The 14,940-nt window shown below is 37.1% G+C and overlaps 1 long non-coding RNA gene across 1 annotated transcript in view; it reads left to right on the top strand.

Moving 5' to 3' along the window:
- LOC128249607 (uncharacterized) overlaps nt 1-14,940 on the top strand; it is a 154,762-nt gene that overhangs the window by 19,179 nt on the left and 120,643 nt on the right. Inside the window, exon 3 of the long non-coding RNA XR_008265715.1 lies at nt 4,751-4,806. This is a non-coding gene — a long non-coding RNA (uncharacterized LOC128249607). The remainder of the gene's footprint in view (nt 1-4,750; nt 4,807-14,940) is intronic.

Raw genomic sequence — 14,940 nt, 5'->3', positions numbered from 1 at the left:
TCGTAGGATTTTCGAGCGAGGTCGTTGCCTGTGCCCCTGGACTGGCTCTTGTGCAGGTGGCACATAAAATACACCATTTTGAGCGTGGTCGTTGCCAGTACCGCCTGACTGGCCTTCGTGCGGGTGACACGTAAAAGCACCCACTACACTGTCTTAGTGGTTGGCGTTAGGAAGGGCATCCAGCTGTAGAAACTCTGCCAAATCAGATTGGAGCCTGGTGTAGCCATCTGGTTTCACCAGTCCTCAGTCAAATCGTCCAACTCATGCTAGCATGGAAAGCGGACGTTAAACGACGATGATGATGATGATATATATAGTCATGTAGTTCAGAAGTTTGCTCCTCAAGCACATGGTTTTACGTTCAGTCTCACTGCATGACACCTTGGGAAAGTATCTTCTATTATAACCCATGGCCAACTAAAGCCTCAGTAGTGAATATATGGTATGAGGCAACTGAAAGAAGCTTGTCTCATATATATATATATATATATATATATATATATGTGTGTGTGTGTGTGTGTGTGTGTGTGTATGAAAGAGAAAGACAGAAATAGATACATATGTATGTGTGTACCTTGTCTTGGCACTCTGAATAGTTGTTAACGAGTGTCAATGTGTCCTTCATTTCATTTCCAGTCTTCTATGAAAAACATATCCAGTGAAGGAAAAGTAATATCTTACTTTAAAAGTGGTGAGATTTGACAACAGAAAGAGCATACCCAGTCACACAAAATCAGACTCAATGAATTCCATCTACCCCATGCAAGCACTGAAAAGTGAACATTAAAACCATGATGATAACGATGTGCATGTGTGTGTGTGCGTGCGTGCGTGCGTGCGTGCCTGCTCCAGCATGACATTTTTCTAAAAATGTTACTTATGACAGAAATTATCGAACTTTTCTTTTTTTGAAATTTTCTTATAAATCATTTTTTAATTTTTATTGTAGTTCCTTTATATGTTAAATTTGTCATACAGCTGTGAAACCCTTACAAAAGTTACTTAAATCAAGGAAAGCAAATAATCACTGCGACCAAGATACTGAGTGAAATAAGTTAAATAGCTTTATATTATGGCTAAAAAAAATTTGATGTGTTTTCCTGTTAGGAACTTATAATGGGGCATCAGATGAAGGATTGTTCATAAAAGGATTATTTGAGAAAGTTGCAGTTAAATGTGAATGAACAATAGAATTATGTTGCTCTGGTTCCTGTGAGACAAATTTATTAAAAAACGTTTAAGTCATGTGCTCTGAAATAAATTATATATTTCTTTACAATTATTTGTCTGTCTAAAAAGTATGGAGATATCTTTATTTAGAGTAATGAAAAAAAAAATTTTTCATTTTTTACTAAAAAGATCCTTATTATTTTTGCAATAACATGTTAAATAGTTCAGATTGCTATGGCTTAGTGATGTGGATGACCTAATTACTTATAACAAAGTAAAACAAAACAAACAATTGTAGCAAACTTGTTAATGAACTGGTTACATATTAATCAGAACAAATAAAGGATTAATTATATTTTTCCCTCTCTGAATTGATGGACTGATATATGAATAGGGTAAGTTGTAGAGATAATTATGTACAAAGAATTGCCAAATGGATTAGAAATTGTTTAGACTGCTTTGATAGCAGGGTTTGGTGGGGAGAATAGTTATAGGTAGTCTGTAAAACATTATATGGAAACCTGAAAGAGATTTAGATATTCAACGTGGCATACAAATAAATACAGTATCATATTTAATTGGATTGAAATTGCCTGACTATTTATCTAAAATAATGTTTGTTACAAGTTTATTATGAAAGTTTTACATATTGTATGTTGTTGATACAAAAAGAAAATGGAGAAAAATAGCATAGAACAAGAAGACAAATACATTTAGCTAGGAGGGAACATTGTGAAATAAAGATAATTTGGGTTTACAAGTGGTTAGAGGCTGGTGGTGTTTTGTAGTTGACAAGATTATATGCAAAAATGTTAGCTTCTCAATAATTGGAGTATCAATACTGTCATTAACTACTGTAAATATAATTGTACTAATCAAAGGCAGGTAGAGTTATCAATTTATTAGAATAGGCCTTAAGCAAGCATCTTCTGTTATAGCCTTGGGTTGACCAATGTTTAGAATTGCTAGATGGAAAATGTATGGAAGTATGTTATATATGTATTTGTGTCCATATATTCATAAATATTGGTTTCAAGTTTTGGTACAAGGCCAGTAATTCCAGGGGAGAGGTATATTGATTACATTGGCCTGAAAGGATAAAAAGCAAAGCTGACCTTGACAGAATTTGAACTCAGAATGTGAAGACAGATGAAATGCTGCTAAGCATTTTGCCTAGCATGCTAACGATTCTGTCAGCTCACCATCTTGTGTAAAGACTGGTGAAATGCTGCTAAGCATTTATGTCAGGCAGGCGAAGTATTTTGCCAGCTCGCCACCATATATATTCATAAATATTGAAATTTCATGGCATTGTTTGCCACATCTTAGCAAAACAGCATTTTGGTGTTTGCATTACTCATTGATATAACATCTGGTTTCTCCACACTTTTGGGAGAACTGAAGAATAAAAAAAATCCTGTACTTGAAAAATAAGTAAGGATTGGTAACTAGCCATAAAATGTTACCTCTGATAAGTTCCTATTCAACTCATGCTAGCATGGAAAAAAAAAGGATGTTAAGAAAACCAGGTTATAAAAGTATTAGATATTCATTGTCAACTTAGTGGTAGTGATCAAGATTGAAATGAGTACCATGTTAGAGTGGATTTAAATCCAAATGAAACTACATATATAGTGAGACATCAAAAAGAAGCTGTTTGGATAATCAAAAAAAAGGAACCTAATCTTATATTCAGTCATTCCTAGCTGCAAATTGATGAAGTGTCTATAAGTGTTAGTTGTAAGCAATATTAATTTGAGATATTTATTTGAGATTGCTAAAAATACCCTTTCCACTTAAACTCACTTGTTTCTACACCATTATATTTCAGTGGTCATATGATAAAGGAAACACTCAATGCTAGATGAAGTGAGTCATTTGGAGGTTAAATGTGATCCAATGTAGCTAGTAGTTTAGTGCGTTTATCAAATAATGAGTAATATTTTCCTATTTCTAATTAATTGATTAATGAATCTCCTGAGTTAATTATATCATCATCATTGCTTATCATCTGTTTTTCATGCTGGCATGGGTTGGATGGTTTGACAAGAGATGGCTAGCTGGAGAGCTGCTTGGTCTCCAATTATCTGTCTTGACATGTTTTCTATGACTGGATGCCCTTTCTAGCACCAACCACTTTACAGAGTGTGCTGGGTGCCTTTTACATGGCACAAGCACGGATGCTTTATTGTGGTACCAGCACCATCTGCTGGAACCTCTCTCTTGTCTTTGTCAGGAACCATCTTTTTGATGACAGCATTTACTTTTGAGGATTTGCATTGCTCACCATGCTAGACTTGTGAATTGGTACAACTGCTTTCTTTGTAGGCATCTGGACAAAATTGAACTCAGAATGCAGAGAGCCTGGATAAATATCACAATGATTCAGTCTGACAATTTTTACAGTTCTACAAATCTACCTCCCTGGATAGTTACATTTTTATCAACCTGCAAAAACAAAAAGCAAAGTTTACCTTGGTGGAATTTGACCTCAGAGTTTAGAGAATTAGAACAAATACCATAAAGCATTCTATCCAGTGCTTTGACCTACCTGAGACCACTTTTGGTTCTATGATACAAGCTTCCTGTTTTAACATGATCTAAATTGAAACTTTCTATCGTAGTTTCATGTTAATTCATGTCCCAAACACCAGCTTAATAATGACAAAGTTATTTTATTAAACCCTTTATTTTATACAAATTCAATTAAAAATATGAAGAAAGCGATGTATTTCACCAAAAATATGGCGACAGAAGGGTGAAAGTGATCTAAAAAAACCGTCCATCAAAATTTCATGTTAATTTATGTTTCAAACTCTAGCTTAACACTTTAGTGTTCAGATTACTCTATCAAATCATCATCATCATCATCGTTTAATGTCCGCTTTCCATGCTAGCATGGGTTGGACGATTTGACTGAGGACTGGTGAAACCAGATGGCAACACCACCCTCCAATCTGATTTGGCAGAGTTTCTACAGCTGGATGCCCTTCCTAACGCCAACCACTCAAGAAAGTGTAGTGGGTGCTTTTACGTGCCACCCGCACGAAGGCCAGTCAGGCGGTACTGGCAACGGCCATGCTCAAAATGGTGTATTTTATGTGCCACCCGCACAAGAGCCAGTCCAGGGGCACTGGCAACGATCTCGCTCGAAAATAGTACAAATTTATTCACATTGTTTTGAATTAATCATGTATTAACTTGTAGCTTTGAGATTTCAATGATGTTATTGTTTAATTTTAGAAGGACATTGGTGGGTTGGTGTATGATGCTGGATCTGGCTCATTTGAACATAAAACAGGTAGAATAGTTGGGCCGGATATGGCTGGATTAAATGCTAAAGGGTTAATAATGACAAAGTTATTTTACTAAACTCTTCATTATTTTCAAAATAATGGAAACAAAGTATATTTTAACAGAAATATGGTGATACAAGGATTAAACAACTCGGATATAAATCTCAGTCTTAACTGTTTAATATCAATTACATTGTGCTTTGGAAGGGCATGTCATAATTTGAGATAAGTCCTAATGCTGCTTGTATAAGTCTTTATTATTTGAAATAATGTTTATTTAATAGGTGTGAATAACAATTACAAAGTAATGGAAAAGCCAATTATGTGGAAGAAAATTATGGTAATTATAATATTTCACTGAATACCTCAAGGCTAAAATTTGAAATTTGAATCTTTCAGTTGTTTTTTGTTCTTATATTTTTATTTGATGAAGTTGTAATTAATGTCTTAATTAACCTAAATCTTCTGCTTGTTTCTGATATGGAAAATAAAAAGAACAAGTCTTAGCATCTAGTTTTTTGAAGTTCACCATTAATTTACAAATGGAAAACTGTTATTTATTAATGGGTGTGGTTGACTTGTTATGCTAGCTTAAAGCATGAAGAAAAAAAACATTATCTTCATACATACATACATACATACATACATACATACATGCATGCATGCATGCATACATACATACATGCATGCATACATACATACATACATACATACATGTATATATGCATACACATAAATGGATATTTAACTATTTTATGCATAAATATTCATGCATATATATATATATATATATATATATATATATATATATATATATATATATATATATATATATATATATATATATATATATTTGTCGCTCTTACGCTACTAGTAACATGTAACCAGTACAACCTGATGCATGGTTAGGTCATCAGTAACTAAACCAGCAGCCTCACCAACCTAGCTTGATGAGGAGAGTTAATTTTTGGATACCCTATGGGGTGAAATAAACAAGGGCAGAGAAACTCAGGAGAGTCAACTACCACCATCCAGTATAGTCAAAACTGTGGTGCTCATAGTTTTGAGCACCATTGTGCTCATAGATGGTGCTCACCAGTTGTGGCAAAGACAATCCATCAAGCAGGAAATCTCTGAAATAAAAGAATTCAGCAAGGACTTACAACCAGCTGATACTATTTTGCACAGAAAAAATTATGACATGAAGATGTTATAGTTTTGCCTACAGATGACTAATAATTTATTATAATATATGCGTGAAGAAACTTGATTCCCAACCACTTGGTTCTGGATCAGTCCCACTTATGTGACACCTTGAGTAAGTGTCTTCTGATATAGTCTCAGATAACCAAAGCCTTGTGAGTTGATTTGGTAGCTGGAAACTGAAAGAAGCCTGTCACACACACACACATGCACACACACACACATGCACACACACACACACACATGCACACACACATCGATATATATGTCCGTGTGTCTTTGTGTTTGTTCCCCACTATTGCTTAACAGCTGGTGACGGTGTTTGCATCTATGTAACTGACCAGTTCAGCAAAAGAGACTGATATAAATACCAGGCTTAAAAAAAATTGGTTCTGGGGTCAATTCATTTGGCTAAATATTCTTCAAGATGGTGTCCCAGCATGACCACAGTGTAATGACTGAAACATATAAATGATAAAAGATATGTTACATCAGTTTGGCTGGTTTTCAATCTGGAGCTTGGCTAGCTACCACTGATGATTTGCAATTTACAGTGAAATCATGTGACACAGTAGTGTCATAAGCCAGTGATGATGAAAGATTTTGTCAGCCAACATAGTGATTCTGTGCTTTTAGCATTTGTTGTGTACACAAGATGGTTTCCTGAGACATTTACCACTGTCAAAGTTTTTGTAAGCAACACATTCAATTTAGGTTGGATGTGCTAACTAATATAATTTATGTATACATACAACGGCATTGGTATGGTTATATGATGCACATGGATGAGGACAGCTGTGTAAAGAAGTGCCAGTCTCTAACTGTGGAAGGTGTAGACCCAGGAAGTCATGGGACAAGGTGGTGAAACATGATCATCAAATGTTGGGCCTCATGGAGGCAATGACAAGCAACCTAGACCTTTGGTGTCATGCTATGCTTAAGAAGACCTGTCAAGCCAAGTGAAATCATAGTCATGGCTGATGCTGGTGCTGCGTAACTGACATCCATGCTAGTGGCACATAAAAAGCACCCTTCAAACATTGGGCCTCATGGAGGAAATGATAAGTGACGAAGACCTTTGGCGATTTGCTGTGCTTGAGAAGACCAGTGATGCCTAGTGAAATCATAGTTGTGGTTGATGCTGGTGTCATGCAACTGGCACCCATACCAGTGGCACATAAAGTGCATCCACTTTTGGAGTGATTGGTGTGAGGAAGGGCATCCAACTGTAGAAAGCATGCCAAATCAAACTAGAACCTGGTGTAGCCCTACAGTTTACCAGTTTCAGTCAAACTGTCTAACCCATGCCAGCATGGAAAGCAGATGCCAAATAATGATAATGAGGATGATGATATGGATGACCTCAGGACACTGAACCTTTCAAGCAAAATGATAAAGGACCAAGACTCATACACCACAGAAGTGTTAAGGCCGCTCCACCTGTTGAAGTGAATTGGTCTGCAAGAGTCCTATGTCACTGTCATGGAAAAAGTACTCATGCCAGTACCACATAAAAAACATTTGTGCTAGTGCCACGTAAAAGCATCCAGCACACTCTGTAAAGTGGTTGGCATTAGGAAGGGCATCCAGCCAGAAAAACTATGCCATTCGAGTGTGATCATTGCCAGTGCCTCCTGACTGGCTCCTGTGCCAGTGACATGTAAAAAGCATCATTCAAGCATGGTTGATGCGAGTGCTGGCTGACTGGTCCCGTGCTGGTGGCATGTAAAAAGCACCATTTGAGCGTGGTCATTGCCAGTGCCGCTTGACTGGCTCCCATGCTGGTGGCATGTAAAAGGCACCATTCAAGTATGGTCGATGCCAGTACCACCGGACTGGCCCTCATGTTGGTGGCATGTAAAAAGCACCCACTATACTCTCAGAATGGTTGGCATTAGGAAGGGCATCCAACTGTAGAACCTTTGCTAGATCAGATTGGAGCCTGGGGCAGCCTGAGAGCTTTCCAGCCCTTAGTCAAACTGTCCAACCCATGCCAGCATAGAAAGTGGATGTTAAACGATGATTATGATGATGATATATACATGGTTTTAAAATACATCTCACGGATACTCTGGGATGTATCATCTGATGTTTTGATGTTTGTGAAGTCTCAGTGGGATTAGGGTCTTTCAGCATCAGATCCCTCTCATTTGACCAAGCCATGATTGATCAAGTCCCAGCTTGCATCCAACAGCAGCAAATTACTGTCTGCTCTCTTTATTTGAAGCCACTTAATGACCTCTGCAGATTCAGTGATTTATAGCCATCCTCTTTGTTGCATCTGTAACTTCTAGCCCAGTCAGAGCTTTGCAGAATGAATGTCACACAATACCTCAGCAGCCCACTTCTTTTGGCTGCCAGTCTCAATTTCTGCACTGCTCTACCAGTTCCTGGTATATGACCTTCCTCCATGTGTTCTCCAGGGGCACAGTCTGTTGCCACATGATCACTTGTTTGCTGACATATAAGTACACAGGTTATCCAAAAAGATGCATGCACATCGAATGATTATAAAGTCAGTGATTATTAAAATACATTTCATTTTCAAAATTTAATAGAATCTACTGGTAGAATTTGATATTTTTGTGAACACTCACTTTCAAACTGGTGACCATTCCAATTCAGACAATGATGATTATGTGAAGCAAAAGAATCAAAGCATCAAGATCATTTTGTTCAGTATATGTGTGCATTCTCATTCAATGGCTGGTCTTAATGCATCAATTGTTACTGGTTTTGTACTGTAAAGTTTATCTTAAGTGTTTTAAGTATCCCCATAAAAAAGGAAGTACAGTGGTGTGAGGTCTGGTTATTTTACTGAACCTCTTTTTCTAATCCACCTGTTTGACAGAATCTCATCAAGGCAAGTCTTCACATTATTATAGTAGAATTGAGATGTCCAATCTTCTGGAAATAAAACTCCACATCTTCAAAGACCTCTTGAAAGCTTGGCATGACAAATTGTCACAACAAATTCCAGAAAATGGGACTAGTCACAGTAGTATAAAAAAAAAAAAAAAAAAAAAAAAAAAAAGAATGGTTCCAATTAATCTTTTTGATGATGAACCACATCATACTATAAGTACTTGTAAATTAACATGACCTTTTTTTTCCATAAGGTGCAATTGAGGTACTTAGTCGAGCCATTTAATTTAAACATAGCTTCATCACTCCATATAATCTTTGTTGAAGAGTGTACATCAACACATCTTGCCAATTGCAAAACTCCAATCTTCAGTCTGGGTCATCTCCATATATATATATATATATGTGTGTGTGTGTGTGTGTGTGTGTGTGTGTGTGTATGTATGTATGTGTGTGTGTGTGTGTGTATACACATAATGTACACTCATATTTATATAAGAGAAAAGAACATAGGCTTGAACTTGGTACTCCTTATATCTGTTACATGTTCCAGTATTCACTAACACATAATGTCACATAAACGCAATCCATAGATGCATCTCATAAGGGAAGCATGCATAGCCAAACACTTCCTCAGACGAATAAATGAGAGTATGGTATGGTCTAGTCACTTGTATAGTTAATCATGTTCTCCAGGAAAGTATTATCTCCAATGACTAGTGCAGCAACTTTTACAAGGGTAAATAATATGCCTTAGAAGTAATTACAGAGGTATCATACTGTTGGACCACATCATGAAAGTTCAAGGAAAGTTACAGTCCAATTAATTAGAAGTTAGACTAGATGAAATAGGGTTTGGGTTTTTTGTGCTGGTACTACTGATGCTAATCTTAGACAGACAACTAGAGGAAAAGCTAGCTAGGAGTAAACCATTGTACTTGACATTCATTGACCAAGAGAAAGCTTTCAACAGAATCCATCGCTCTATGATATAGATCTTTCTGAGGTAGCTAGGAAATGTCTTGTGGAAGCCAAATACTGAGGTCCTGTCAGTAAAGTAAGAGCTATATGTACAGTGATGAATTTAGTGTACATTCATTTGGGCCTGGTTCTCGGATCCCTCCTATTCATCATTGTCCTCAAGGCCATAGCAGAAGAATTTAAGACTGGCAGCCCTTGGGAACTACTATATGCTAATGATCTTGTTCGCATAGCAGAACCTGTAACACAACTAAAAAAGAAATTTCAGGTGTGTAAGCAAAACCTGGAACCAAAGGGCCTTAAAATTAACTTAACAAAGACCAAGGTCCTTGTAAGCAGGAAAATAGCCATGACCCTACCCTATCAGGTAAATGGCTCTGCTCAATATGTAGGGTAAGTATAGGTAGGAATTCCATATGGTGCCCCCAGTACAAGCTATAGACACACAAGAAATGTAGTAGAATCACAGGAAGGTTAACGGAGAAAGTAGTTTTTGTATGTGGACGATGTATAGGTGCCATAAAAACTAAGGATACATGGGAAATTGATTTTCTCAAACACCCTGGAGGTTCTCTAGAGGTTGTAGATCATTTCTGTTATCTATGCCTAATCACTGTTTGGTGCTCATATCATAGTAATAGTTATTAATTTAAGAAGGCACATTGCATGGTTAAAGGGCTGGGCTTACAATTATAAAGTTATGGATTTAATTCCTGGACTAAGTGGCACACTGAGCATGACATTTCACATAGCTCCAGGCTAAAGTTGATCTTGTTCACTCTCTCTCTCTCTCTCTCTCTCTCTCTCTCTCTCTCTCTCTCTCTCACACACACACACACACACATCCTTGATGTTCCACTGAGAGGAGCTTGTGTCTGCTCATGACTGACTTCATTGACATCTAAAACAACTAATGAAAGTGTGGTACATAACAGCAAATCATGTTTGCTTGAGAATGTTTTTCTTTTTTTTAAATTAAAAATAATTCTTTGTAATTTTGGCACAAGGCCAGCAATTTTGAGGGGAGTGACAAGTTGATGCCATCAACCCCAATACTTGACTGGTACTTTATTTTCTCGAGTCTGATAGGATGAAAAGTAAAGTTGACCTTAACTGGATTTGATCTTAGAATGTAAAGACTTAGATGAAATGTTGGTAAGCATTTTATCTGCTGCACTAACAATTCTTCCAGCTCACCACCTTTTCTTCTTTTTATATCTCTATCTTTTATCTTTTGTCTTTAACTTGCTTCAGTCATTAAACTGTATACATACCGGGGTGCCACATTGAAAAATTTTAGTTGAACAAATTGACACCAGTACTTTTGTTTTATTTTAAAGCTTGTTACTTATTTTATCAGTTTCTTTTGCTGAGCCACTATGTTACAGGGATGTAAACGCACCAACACCAGTCATCAAGCAATGATAATGATATTTTTTATTTTTTACAACAATAATGATAATATTTTCCTTACATACGAAATGGTGTAGAAGATGGAAAAATAAAAGTAAGGCTGTATAATGTTCATACCTTTCTTAGCTATGTTGCTGAAATTAGATATGTCATTCAACTGTGAAACTTCAGTAATGAGCAGGGGGGATATTTTGCCCATCCTCTTTTAAAAGAATGGTTATAAGAACTGGTAAAGGAAAGAAAATAAAATATTAACAAATAAATATATAAATAAATAAGGTGTAAAATGGTATTCAGGATGTTATGAGATTCCATTCATTTATGGTGCCAATGTTGTTCATTTGATTGATAGAGAGCTGAATGATTTGGGCGCTGATGGTCATAAATGAATCCCTGCTATTGAAAATGTGTTGGGATCTTTGGTCAGATGTATTGATCTCTCTATATGCCTCAGTGAATCCAATTCATAGTTGTGTGGTTGCTGCTTGGAAAAGTGTATCAAACTGTCAGAATGAAACAATAAAAATCATTCATGAAAAGATTCCAATATTACAAAACTGCATGTGTGAAGCTAGCATATCCTCTGCCTCCTTCTGCTCATCATCATCCTCATCATCATCATCATCATCCACTTTTCCATGTCTGCATGGGTTATGTGGAATTTATTGAGACAGATTTTCTGTGATTGGATGTTCTTCCTGTCACCAACCCTTACTGGCTTCCAAGCATGATATTTCCTATGACCAGACATCTTTTTACAGAATATTGTAAATGAATGTTAAGCTAAGGAGAGAGAGAGAGAGAGAGAGAGAGAGAGAGAGACACACACACAATGGGCATGTTTCTGTTTATCAAATTCACTTGGTTGGCCCAGGGCTATAGAAGACATACCTAGGATGGGCCATAACTGAACCTGAAATTACATAGAAGGGAAGTGAACTTCTTAACTGTGCAGCCATGTTACAACCTCTATGTGTGTGTGTGTGTATGTGTGAGTATATATATATGTGTGTATGTGCGTATATATATGAGTGTGTGTGTGTGTGTGTTATATTTGTGTTATGTATGCATGTACATGTATATACTTATATTATAAAATTTAGAAACTTTGAAAATTTGCAAAATGCAACTCTGCTCACAATTTAGGAAAATAATGCTCCAAAACCTAAAACTAATTAGTAAAATAGTAGCAGTTCAATTTAATTGTTTGAGTAAATTGCTTATGATTGATTTCTGATGCTGTACTCTGATTATCATTCATTACAGCAGTAGCACTGAAGTTTTAATTATCATTATACTATACTTAACTCACTTGATTGCTGCCAATTAATACTGAATTTAATTTGCAGTGAAAGCAAATATGCTTTCTGATTATTTAAACCAACATAATGGGCTGCAGCTAAACTTAGATGCCAACTTGCAATTAGTTCTGTTATTATAATAACTGTCTTTGGTTCAAGCCAGAAAACACAAGTGCATGTTTTTTTATTTTTAGCACTTAGATTGTTTTATTTTATATTGTTTCTGTATTTTCTTTTGGTAGGGGGCGTAAGAGTGGGGAATTTTAAACATTAATAAATTATAACATCATTATTATTAAATATGTATTTGTTGCTTGTTTTATTAATTTACATGAAACCACATGCTCAGTGATGTCAATAACGTTTTTGTTTTCTGTTTTGGTTTCCAATGTCTACACATGGTATAGCATGTGCAGTAATTTCTGTTGCCGTAGTTTAGTCACAGGTCAGCCTTAAGGAAGTACACATATCATCAATGGTTTTCCACTGTATGAGAAGGTACCCAAAAGTAAGCGGAAACCTTCTGTGTGGGACAAACCCGTTGTAGTTGAGGCTTCTGTCACTAGAAGCCACTTGATATGACCCTCAGGTATCAGTATGCTGAGTGGCAATCATCAAGTGAAGTTGTGCTGCCACATGGTGCATCTTTGTTTTGCAGTGTTTCTTCCATGTTCATCGATTTTTGCAACGGTTGAAATGAAGGAACAGTGTATTTCTGTGAAATTCTGTTTTCTACTGGGGAAAACGGTGGCCGAAACAGTTCTCATGCTTCAAACAGCTTACAAGGATGCTGCCATGAGCAAAACACAAGTTTACGAGTGGTTTCCACACCTTAGGAATGGTCACTTGTTGCTTGATGACCAACCTCATTCAGAGCGACCATTGACCTCCCGAATGGATGAAAACATCACAAAAATTGATGAACGTATCTTGGGGGACTGTCACCAAACAATTGATGAAATTGTTGATATGATTGGTGTTTTCTAGAGCTCCTGCCAAATAGATTTGTGTGAGGAATTGTGAATGAAAAAAGTTGCATCAAAATTTGTGCCTCGCTTGCTCACGGAAGATCAAAAGCAGTCATGACTGAAAGTGTGTCGTGAACTGAAAGAACAGCTGGAAATTTATCCAAACCTTTTTCAAAGGTTATCATTGGTGACCAAAGCTGGTACTACAGAATTTGCAGGTGTGGAAGAGATGAAGAAAAGAACGACAGAGGTGTTAAAAGGCATCACTTCACAAGAGTGCCAGAAGAGCTTCGAACAGTGGAAGACACTTCTAGATTGATGCATTGCTTCAAATGGAGAATACTTTGAAGGTGATAAGAGTGTAAACACGTAAAGCTAAGTGAATAAAGTAATATTGCAAAATTCCAGGAAGGCAGTGAGCTGGCAGAAATGTTAGTATGCCAGGCGAAATGCTTAGCAGTATTTTGTCTGTCTTTATGTTCTGAGTTCAAATTCTGCTGAGGTCAACTTTGCCTTTCATCCTTTCAGGGTTGATAAATTAAGTACCAGTTGCATACTGGGGTCGATCTAATCGACTGGCCCCCTCCCCAAAACTTTGGGCTTTGTACCTAGAGTAGAAAAGAATATTGCAAAATTCCGGTTGCTTTTAGATACCCCCTCATAAGTGTGTGTGTGTGTGTGTGAAATAAAAACATTTACCATCTATATTCCGAACCAGGTTTCAAGTTATTTTAGCAAAACAAATTATTTTGCAAGGCCAACTATCATCAGCGGAATAGCCTAGAGCAACACATATGCACGAGAGAACATGACTTGTGCATATATGTCTAATTTTTCAAAAATTACCGCGCATGTGCAGAATACCTTATTGGCAGCAAATACAAAAAAAATGCCAATTTTTCAGAAATTAGCCAAAGAACATTTTATAATTAATAAGTCTTAGGGTAGCAAAAAATTAAGAAATTTAATTTACTACCAGTGGTGTAGCGAGAAAAAAATTAGTCAACAGACTATATATTATTCATGTAAAATACAGTGTACATTTAATATACATTAGAGATGCCCATAAAAGGACATCTGACCCGCTAGAAAGAGCAGCCAAAGCTCTACACCACAAATTAGGGATAATTTCGAAAAGGAATGAAAACATATGTACTCGTGGCACATAATGAGCACCATTCAAGTGTGAGTCAATGCCAGTGCACCTAACTTGCTCCCCATGCTGGTGACACATAAAAATGCACCATTCAAATGTGGTTGATGCCAGAGTCCCCCCCCCTCCAACTGGCTCTTGTGCTGGTGGCATGTAAATTGCACCATCTTAATGTATTTGATGCTAGTGCCACCTGACTGGCTCCCATGCTGGTGGCACATAAAAAGCACCCACTACACTCTTGAAGTGGTTGGTGTTAGGAAGGGCATCCAACTGTAGAAACCTTGCCAGATAAGATTGAAGCCTGGGGCAGCCTACTGGCTCGCTAGTCCTCAGTCAAACTATCCAACCCATGCCAGCATGGAAAACGGATGTTAAACAATGATGATGATGATGATTGAAGACCCGGCAAGCCAAGTAAGATCGTTGCCAGTGCCCCTGGACTGGTTCTTGTGCGGGTGGCACATGAGATGCACCATTTTGAGCGTGGTCGTTGCCAGTACCGCCTGACTGGCTCCTGTAGGATTTTCGAGCGAGATCGTTGCCAGTGCCCCTGGACTGGCTTGTGCGGGTGGCACATAAAAGACACC

The sequence above is a fragment of the Octopus bimaculoides genome, chromosome 16, assembly GCF_001194135.2.
Source record: "Octopus bimaculoides isolate UCB-OBI-ISO-001 chromosome 16, ASM119413v2, whole genome shotgun sequence".
NCBI classification, from domain to species: Eukaryota; Metazoa; Mollusca; class Cephalopoda; order Octopoda; family Octopodidae; genus Octopus; species Octopus bimaculoides.
The sequence above is the reverse complement of the archived record's forward strand: the minus strand, read 5'-3'. Positions and strand labels throughout refer to the sequence as shown.